A 10,000-nucleotide genomic window follows, 5' to 3' on the forward strand; every position below is an offset into this window, starting at 1 on the left:
CGTTAGAAGAGCCATGACAAACTATCACCCTACTATCTCTGTGGCATGTGCAATAAATGCATATCCCTGTAGTAGCACTGATGAGATAGACAAGTGGGTTGTATTGCAGTCCTGGTCAATGTGTGATTGTGAGTATGTCAGAGTATTATCATGGGTTTCAGTGAGTAAAATAACCAATGTGGGGTGTGGGTGCTGGGTATACTGTTTTTACACCATGGTACCCCCAGTACATGTCCCAAGGTCCACTTTATAAGGACCACTGTCACCATCAACCATACAGGTAACTGAGTACACTATCCAGCCTAATGATGCATGTGCTGTGTTAAATTATCTGTAACAAAATGGACTGACAAGGTAGTTAGCACTGATAAACCCAGGTCTCTCAGATGCGTCTATGACTGTTATGCATTTGTCATTGTGTATATGACAGCATGTCATACTATGTATTGTTCATCAACACCCAGTACATCCCCCATGACCATACTGTACAAGGCCTGGTGATGTTCCTCACTTAACAATAGACTCGGGATGCACCTCATCCTAAAAGCTGTGTGGTGTGTGCAATTAAGGCCAAACACATTAGTAGCAATAAGTACTTAGGTAGGAGTTCTACTCTCAGTGTTGCCAAGTAAGTGTGTGTGTATGTGAAGGGATCTACTTCAGTTTGCAGAAAATACATGTCCCAGGAGGTCATCTGTCCGAGAACTGACGGGCAAACGCTAACATTTCAAAGGAATCATGTCGTGGAAATTAATTCCATCAGAACTAGTAGTAGATGTGCAAATGCCTTCTTCCCCACTGTATAGCTGTACAGTGATACTGGTGGTGGTATATATAGTTGGTTCTCGATGTTGTGGACACAGCCACCCTCATTGAGGTTATTGTTGTGTGTATCCCCCCATGTAGTCTGCTGTAATACTGTACAGTTTATGTCAACAGGTTAAGTAGTTGTCACTCACACTATGTGCAGCTCTACACCACCCCCACCCTCCAAAGTGTAGGGCTGTGCCACCCACACCAGCACACCTATGTTTACCAATGCCAGATTGCACTACATTGGGGAAGGGGACATATACCCTGCCAGTACCATCATCAATGACATTAATGTAGCAGACTGATTATTTACTGATGTGATGTTTTGCCTATTTTGTCTTGGTGGAATTACATAGGCTAAAATGGGTTCACTACAAAATTAAGTACATCCATGTGTACAGTATTGTCTGTGTATTGTATCAACACCAAAGCCTCTGTGTGTGTGTTATACACAAACATGTGGTGTGTGCCCTCCAGTGCACTTACCATTATCCACTGTAGAAGGGATGCTAACATCAGCCACCATGCACTCACCTGTATACACCCCTCAGACCTATTAGCCATGTGGCACATGCAGTAACTGTTATACAAACCTGTTACTTGTGCTCAGCTGTACCCAGGATATGACACAGTCAATGTGTCACCGCAGTGCCATACCCTTTGCTGAAAACAACAGCAGACCAACATCCTACTGACATATAGACATCTGCAACACAAACTGAAAACATTATGGAGACCACTATCAGTCAGTGTTAATAACAGCTGTAATGCATCATGGCTGGACAGCTACAAATCCTGACATGTAAGCATTAAACTTTCCTGCTAAACATGTTACACAGCATTACATTGCTACACCTTAGTACAGTCACCCTGTGCATCAGAACCATATTAGCCTGTCCCTGAATTAATGGTATGGATGACAGGGATGTAGCACAGGTATCATCATATGCACAGGGTGTGTTGTGGGTTTGCCAGAGACCTAGGCTGCACTGTTTGTCATGTGTATGTGTGTTAGGGGGTTTATTATTAAATGGGCTGTGCAGATGTGGTGTGTGTAGGTATGGAGGTGAACTAGCTGTGTTGGTGATGTGTGTGTGTGTGTGTGTGTGTGTGTGTGTGTGTGTGTGTGTGTGTGTGTGTGTGTGTGTGTGTGTATGTATGTGTGCACAGAGTTCGGCCATGTGGCTGCCCTATACAGGGGTTTCTTACATGGCAGTGTGTGCAGTTCACCATCTCTGGCCATGGACATGAGAACTGTACCTGCCAGGGGTTCCACGGGCACTACTGGGTACAAGGCCATATATGGTACTCTCCTCTGATGATGACAAATGTCTGCTGGATCCAGGTCCCTGTTGGGACCAACCAGGGCCATGTGCATGTGGCTTGCTGTGTTGTGGTGTGGACAGCACCCCCCTGCAGTGCTGGTGCTGGTACTGCCACTACGGGAGCCAGCTCTGACTTGTTGCACGTCCACGTAGACCTCCACATGTTGGTGTTGCTGACCTATGTCCATGTGGCTGTCACCCTAGTCCCACCATATGCTCTAACACAGACATTGCATGGTCAAGAATTCCCACCATCTGACCAAACTGTCTATCCAGGACCTCTGCAAAATAACAGTGAGCACCTGCTAGCTCACGGATGTTGTCAATAACAGCATAATGAGTAGCCCTCTGGAGCCTCAGACCCTGTCTTGTACAACATTCCATACATGCCTGTGCCTCTGTGATGGCCCAAAACATGTGTCTGTTAACACCTGCTGTGGCACTTCTGCCAGGGGCATGATGGCCAGCAGCCCTACTACGAGCACCCCTGTAAATCTGCCTGTGTAATACCTCACCAGTCATTCAGCTATGGCTGCTGTGTACAGACTCACTTGCCATAGTCACCGCACTGTCCTGTCCCATGCCACCACCTGCCAACTGTCCCTCATCTATGGCCACTGGTGATGGGGTATGTATAGGTAATGTGACTGTGTGCGAGGATGGGATGGATAACTGTGGGATGTAAACCAATGGCACAGCTTCAGCCCCAGACAACCCCACCTGTGCCTCACCATACCTATCATCATTGTCAGAGTTTGTATGGACACTAACATCAGTTTGTCTGCAGGAGGGACCCTGACCCACCTTACCACCTGTGAGGGGAAAACAGAAAACATACTTTAAGACCTGTACGTTATTGCTTACCTCTACACACACACACACACACACACACACACACACACACACACACACACACACACACACACACACACTTACAGGTGAGGTGACACAAAGACATTACACAGACCTCTCATTACCCAACTGTCAACATGCATGACATATGGCACTCAACAGCATGCACTGCAGCTATACTCAATCCCTGTTACCAACATTATACATCTCTATGATGCATAAGTTGTGTTAGTAGGTGATGCCCCTTCTCCTGGAACACACTGCACCCAAGTACACAGTATTGCTGTGCACCTGTTCAGCACCTTGCCATGTACTGTGCACCATACCTCACAAGTGTAAACATCATTGCTGAATGTGTATATGTGTGGCAGTTATGTTTGATCTGTTGCTTATAGCCCTTATGTGTTTGTCTGACACATACCTGGGTTGATATGAGGACAGATGTCAATAGTGAATGCCTGATGTCTGATTTGCAGATGTTATCATCAGCAGTCCATGTATGAGCAATAAAATCCAATTATACTGGCAACTTTCAATGCTTACTGTGGCTATGAAGAGTGTACACACCCTTATTGACAACCCCACCTGTTCCTCACCATACCTATCACCATTTTCAGAGTCTTTATGGACACTAACATCAGTTTGTCTGCAGGAGGGACCCTGACCCACCTTGCCACCTGTTAGGGGAAAACAGAAAACATACTTTAAGACCTGTATGTTATTGCTTACCTCTACACACACACACACACACACACACACACACACACGCACACACACGCACACACACGCACACACACGCACACACACACACACACACACACACACACTTACAGGTGAGGTGACACAAAGATATTACACAGACCTCTCATTACCCAACTGTCAACATGCATGACATATGGCACTCAACAGCATGCACTGCAGCTATACTCAATCCCTGTTACCAACATTATGCATCTCCATGATGCATAAGTTGTGTTAGTAGGTGATGCCCCTTCTCCTGGAGCACACTGCACCCATGCACACAGTATTGCTATACACCTGTTCAGCACCTTGCCATGTACTGTGCACCATACCTCACAAGTGTAAACACCATTGCTGAATGTGTATATGTGTGGCAGTTATGTTTGATCTGTTGCTCATAGCCCTTATGTGTTTGTCTGACACATACCTGGGTTGATTTGAGGACAGATGTCAATAGTGAATGCCGGATGTCTGATTTGCAGATCTTATCATCAGCCGTCCATGTATGAGCAATAAAATCCAATTATACTGACAACTTTCAATGCTTACTGTGGCTATGAAGAGTGTACACACCCTTATTGACATGCCACCCTCTTCCCTGATATGCCATGGGGCCACAATACTGCATATGTTGACATTACACACACCTGATATGTGACATATCACCTGTGTAATCAAATGCAGTATCAAACAAATGTGTTAGTTGTGCAGATGTTGATTTGGATGTATACAATATGTGGGTTGCATATGTGTGCACACCCTTAACATGATGGTTTGTTGCAGCACCTGTTAAGTGAACTACAGCAGATCACTATTCCTGGAAGGGGTATACTAGCATGGTCCATCTTCACTTGCTATTATTTGGTCACTCCACCCTACAAATGTCCCCCAACTCTGCCAGATTGCAAAGTCAGCTCATGTGCACAACCCTTGCAGGTCACACAGTGCCTTCACTATTGCTGTGGAGTCAGGGTTATGTCTTGCACAATGCATGACCTTGACTGTGTTCAGATACAGCCATTCTTAGCGAGCTTTGAATGTATGCTTCAGTTCACTGTTGTGTGTCTCGATGACACCCCTCCCCATCCTCAGCCTTTTTGCAGATGCTTTACAACTATGGGCCACACATGAGTGTAATTTTGCAGTGTCTCAAATTCAGGCACCATGTCTACTGGCCTAGTTCCTGCTAATGAACAGCAAACCTAAAGGTGTACACTGGCACCAGCAAGGAACAGATGGGGATGGTCGGCCTGAGATGGAGTTAGGTGTTGCTTGTGCAGCACATGTATCTTTATTACTACTCTCTGTAGGTTTCAGACTTGGTCTCGGTACACCATTGCACATTGCAACACATGCCTTTGGGAGACTTGATGTTATACATATGCTACCTGTAGAGGGCCCTAGATGATGTCTCCTGTGGAACAACTCTTCCATCTGATTACCCTAAGCCATAGGCCACACTTATGCAGTGTCCAGGTAATTGTCAACACAGGTACTACACAGGCAGTGCTAGACATTCCTGCAAGTCCCTCAGAGTTGCTGCATGCTTCTGGGCAGCCTCCATGACCAGTTTGCAACAGGTGTTGATGTCTGTCTTGGGTGGGCATCAGTTTATTTTCTACATTAATGGTGCCCCATACTTCATCACATACATGCTTGTCTGCACTGTTTGCCATGGTATATGCAATGGTTATGTAAGGCTACGTCTCCCACTCCTGAGTGCTACCTTTTGGATATGGGATCTATCCCATGGTTTGTAAGATGTTTGTAAGCCACGGCTGCCTCTTTTGCAGGTGAGTGGGAAAATGTAATGGGACATACTTCTTGGACAGCAGACCATTACTTGGTATGACATTGAGGACTCATACTTGATGGAAGGTGCGTACTCAAGATGAGTGAATTCTGCAGTACCTTAAAAGCTGCTTCCACAATATGTTATTTAGAGTGTGTGCACACATATGTTTCCAGTGTTTGTTAAGGTATGTATTCCCCATATTTGTTGTCCTAACATAGGATTCCATATTACACATTCATTGCTCATGTTAGGATCACATTTCAGGTTGTAAAAGTTGTGGAATATGGTATTGTGATATGCCGTTGTGTAGATCTGTAACAGTTGCCATTGTAAGACTGGTATATACACTGTTGTAGCCACTGTATAATGCTAATGTTTCAGACATGTCCCTACTGTAGGCCATTTGTCCCACCATCATGTTTGTCTCTGCCCACGCATCTTGCATTGACAGGTTGTTAGTTATACTGCAGGACTCTTACATACCCTTCAGATATGCCACCATGGTGACCACTGTGATGCAGTGCAGTTAACAGCAACAATAAATGAACATGTACATCATGCATTATGGGTAGGTGTGTTAAATGTGTGCATGGCAAATACCATGGCCATAACATGGCCAGTGTATTGGCAAACCTGAACAAAAGGCCATACTCGCCAGCTACAGGCTGCTGCCCCAGAGGTATATCAGAGGGACCTACATAGTTGTGTGATAGATGTGATGTCACTAGCCACACCTGTGGCATTGGTACAGGGTGGGAACAGCATTTCAGTACAACAGCACAAACCCACAATACTACAGATTACGCAAATCTGTTCATTACTACACTGCGGCGACAGACTATGTTATCTGACATATGTATGAAGATACTTTACAAATGAAGATGGGTTAGCAACAGTGGTCTACTAATGTGCACTGGGACCTTACCTGCATGCTCCTTGCCCATTGTGTGGGTAGCACCCACCCCCACAGTGCTATCTTCTGGTTCTTGACTTGACTGGCAGGCAGGTGCCCTAAGGCTGGCAAGGAGCTCCTCAACATCTGTCAGTGGGGGCTGGATGGCATGAACCCCACCTGTGCCTAGCTGGACCCTCCTAACTGCAGTAGCATGCTGATGGGAGTGGTGGATGAGGTCAGTGTAATGATGTTGCACCTGCTCATAATTGAGATTTTGCAGGCCAACATCATTTACCCTATAGACGAGCTCGTTCCACAGGGCAGTCCTCTCCTGCAGATCATGGGCTGTATGCCCAAGGAGGGTTCCATGATGATGCATAATAAAGTTGATGAGTATGTCATTCTCCTGTGGAATGAACGCAGGGAGTCACTTTCTTGACATGGTACCTGGAAGACATAAACAGGAAAAAAAGGTTTGAGGACCTCATACTGCAAGGATATAATAATTGTTAATTGACATTTCTCTCACCCCCCGCCATATCTGCAAAAATAATCTGAACACACACGTCAATGGGTATGTTTACACCAAACCTACTGTTGGGACATGTATCCTATTGCGCAACAAATATTGAAATGTGTTTCTACTCATGTTCCATGTTGAACCAATATCATTGCTGGCCTGTTGCTAACAATGTAACCTGCATGCCATTGTAATGGCCACTGTGGTTCCATATATGTATGTGTTTTATTTGCTATGCAACTGCGCCCGATGTGGTGTTTTGTGTTAATGGGAATATGTATGCATGCTGTTATAACTAATCCTGGATTATGATGACTATTACTACCCACATATGTTCTAAAAATGCAATACAGTAGCATGTTTGAGAAGGCGATTCCCAGCAGAACCACCTCTCCCACCTCAGCTGGCCGTGGCACCAGGCCACAACACATCTGGGACCTAACCCAGGACCTCTTCATCTGCTGGTCCTGCACTACCTTCAGGTGGAACCACCTCAGGGGATGGTGCTTGTCTACCCCCTGGGAGCATGCACAGACAGGATCCTGAAACCTGAAGTCAGGTCCAGGGTCTGGTGCATAAGGAGCTCTGCAGAGAATTGTAGGATCTGCTACACCACCTTGAGGCCCTCCTGATACAAGTAGAGGTTCAGCCTGCCCCTCCTGCTTAGCCCCCAGCAGAGCCACCTTCAGGTTCATGAAGGTGGAGTGGTGACTGCCCATGGGTGGGGACATCAGTCCCACTTTTTCCATTTGGGGGTTCATGGGCTTCCACTTTCCAAACACCCATCCCCATCCAAGGTGTTTACTTACCATGTGTCATATACCACCCCTTTATGCTGTCTTGTCTGTCTTCCAAATCAACCTACCTCCCCATGTATATCTACTATCCTTCCCTAACATCCCACTCTCACCTTAACAAAAAAAGGGCAATCTGTTCCAGATACAAATTTCACACCATACATAACTGTCCATTTCGCACCCACTTACGTCTGCTTACAGGTGCCTTAATCACTCTGTATCCAACAGCCCTTGTTCTGGCAAGTAAATACATTATCAGCCCTTGCAGGTGTGTAACCCAGGACTCTGCAGACCATAGCCACATCAATTTACCAGTACGCCATCTGAGCTGCAGATATGTGTGATGTGTTCTCAAACATATCATGCAGCATAGTTGTTCAACAGTAGAAAAAATGTATGTGTGTGTATAAATATATATGTGTGTGTGTGTGTGTGTGTGTGTGTGTGTGTGTGTGTGTGTGTGTGTATATATATATATATATATATATATATATATATATATATATATATATATATATATTATATCTGTGTCTGTATATATGTAGACATACACGTCTCTCTCTCTCTCTTTCTCTCTCTCTCTCTCTCTGTATATATATATATATATATATATATATATATATATATATATATATATATATATATATGCATATGCATATATATAGAGTGCCTTCAGTCATCAGGTCCACACTCTGAACCTCCTTCCTCCACTGCTGCACTGTTCTGCCTTGCAACAAAACAGAGCATCACATGTGGTCACAACCTAAGATTAGGTAGGATATATAGGGACAGATCATAGATAAGTCTATTACAAACCTATGAAGTTTTGTGCATAATACATTTCACATTAGCATGACTGTTCTGAAGGTGGTGGCATCTGACACTCATGTGTCTATCATCACTTCATTACTTCCACCTTCAGCTATTTGCCAGACTAATATACATGTTTGGGGGAACAGCGCCAACACTATGATGGCTTATATCTTGTCATTCTGTGCAGATCCATACAGTTGACAGGTATGGCCCACTGCCCACAGGGCCAGATGCTATGTCCATAGCAGTTGTTCAACAGGATAGCATTACAGCAACAAGTCTTGATGGCAAATATAAATCTTTCATCATCATCTATCCCATTATTACAGACCAAGTACACATTCAGTTACATGCATATGTGTTTCAAATACTTGCTTTCTTATTGTGCTCTCTTCAGTGTACCACTAACATATCTTCCTTGGTTGGTGTTTTTTTTATTTTTTGTTTGTAATAATATTTTTTAGTGTTATTGTTTTCTTTTCTCTCTCTCTCTCTCTCTCTCTGTCTCCACTACAGGGATCGATCTGGTTTGAAAAGGTTGCAGAATGGCTTTTGCAGATGATGCTCATGATCAACTAATGGCCTCTGCGCCAGTTGGTGTTCACCACTTGCTAACTGCATGCAGCCAGCTATGTAGTGCATTAGCCAATGACATTGCAACCCACTACTATAAATGATTTCATCATGTGGGTGTTGTCCCTTTACCTTTCCTGTATGGAAGACATCCTTCCTGTGTATGGGTAGCAGTGTTACAGACAGCAGGTAGCAATACCTCTTATAACAGGACTTGCAGACACAGGCCAAATGCATGTTTGTTTAAGGTTCCAGACCTACAGACAGTGTGTGTATTGCTGTTATATGCATTGAATACTGTTGGTTTTACAGGGTTTGTGTGTACATGCTAGTTTTGCATGGAATGCAGTCTGCCTGCATAGCTCTCAACTGTGGGCTTATCCACATGATGGCCAGAGGATTGGCTGTTATGTTTTGTCTGTTCACCACACAGGTCTTGTATCTGACATATCAGTGGCATTATCTCCGTTGATTGCTATCGCTACATGGCAACATCCATTTGTGTTTCTGACTTCATATTCCTGAGTAAGGGTATGTTGCAACCAATCTTGTAACAACAGCAAATTTCACAGTGGATAACAGCAATATTGCAAATATGGCCCTGTGTTCCAGCGTCTGTCCTCCAAATATATGCCAGGCTTTGTTCAGATGTCACGCAGTAAGAGGTTGTTAGTTAATGGTCTATCATTATTTAGTGCTGGCATCCCTGCTATCATTCCAGTGATGCTGTGGACTCCCACACAAATTTTGGGATACGGGCCATATATATGAGGGCAACATCTGGACAAAACGTGTGTGACCTTGTACAGTCTGGAGGTCAGTGTATGGAAAACACTGTTATATGCCCTAGATAGACATTTTATGGGGGAGGGGTAT

The sequence above is a fragment of the Protopterus annectens genome, chromosome 2.part1 (genome assembly GCF_019279795.1).
Source record: "Protopterus annectens isolate FY-2018-M chromosome 2.part1, PAN1.0, whole genome shotgun sequence".
NCBI classification, from domain to species: Eukaryota; Metazoa; Chordata; order Ceratodontiformes; family Protopteridae; genus Protopterus; species Protopterus annectens.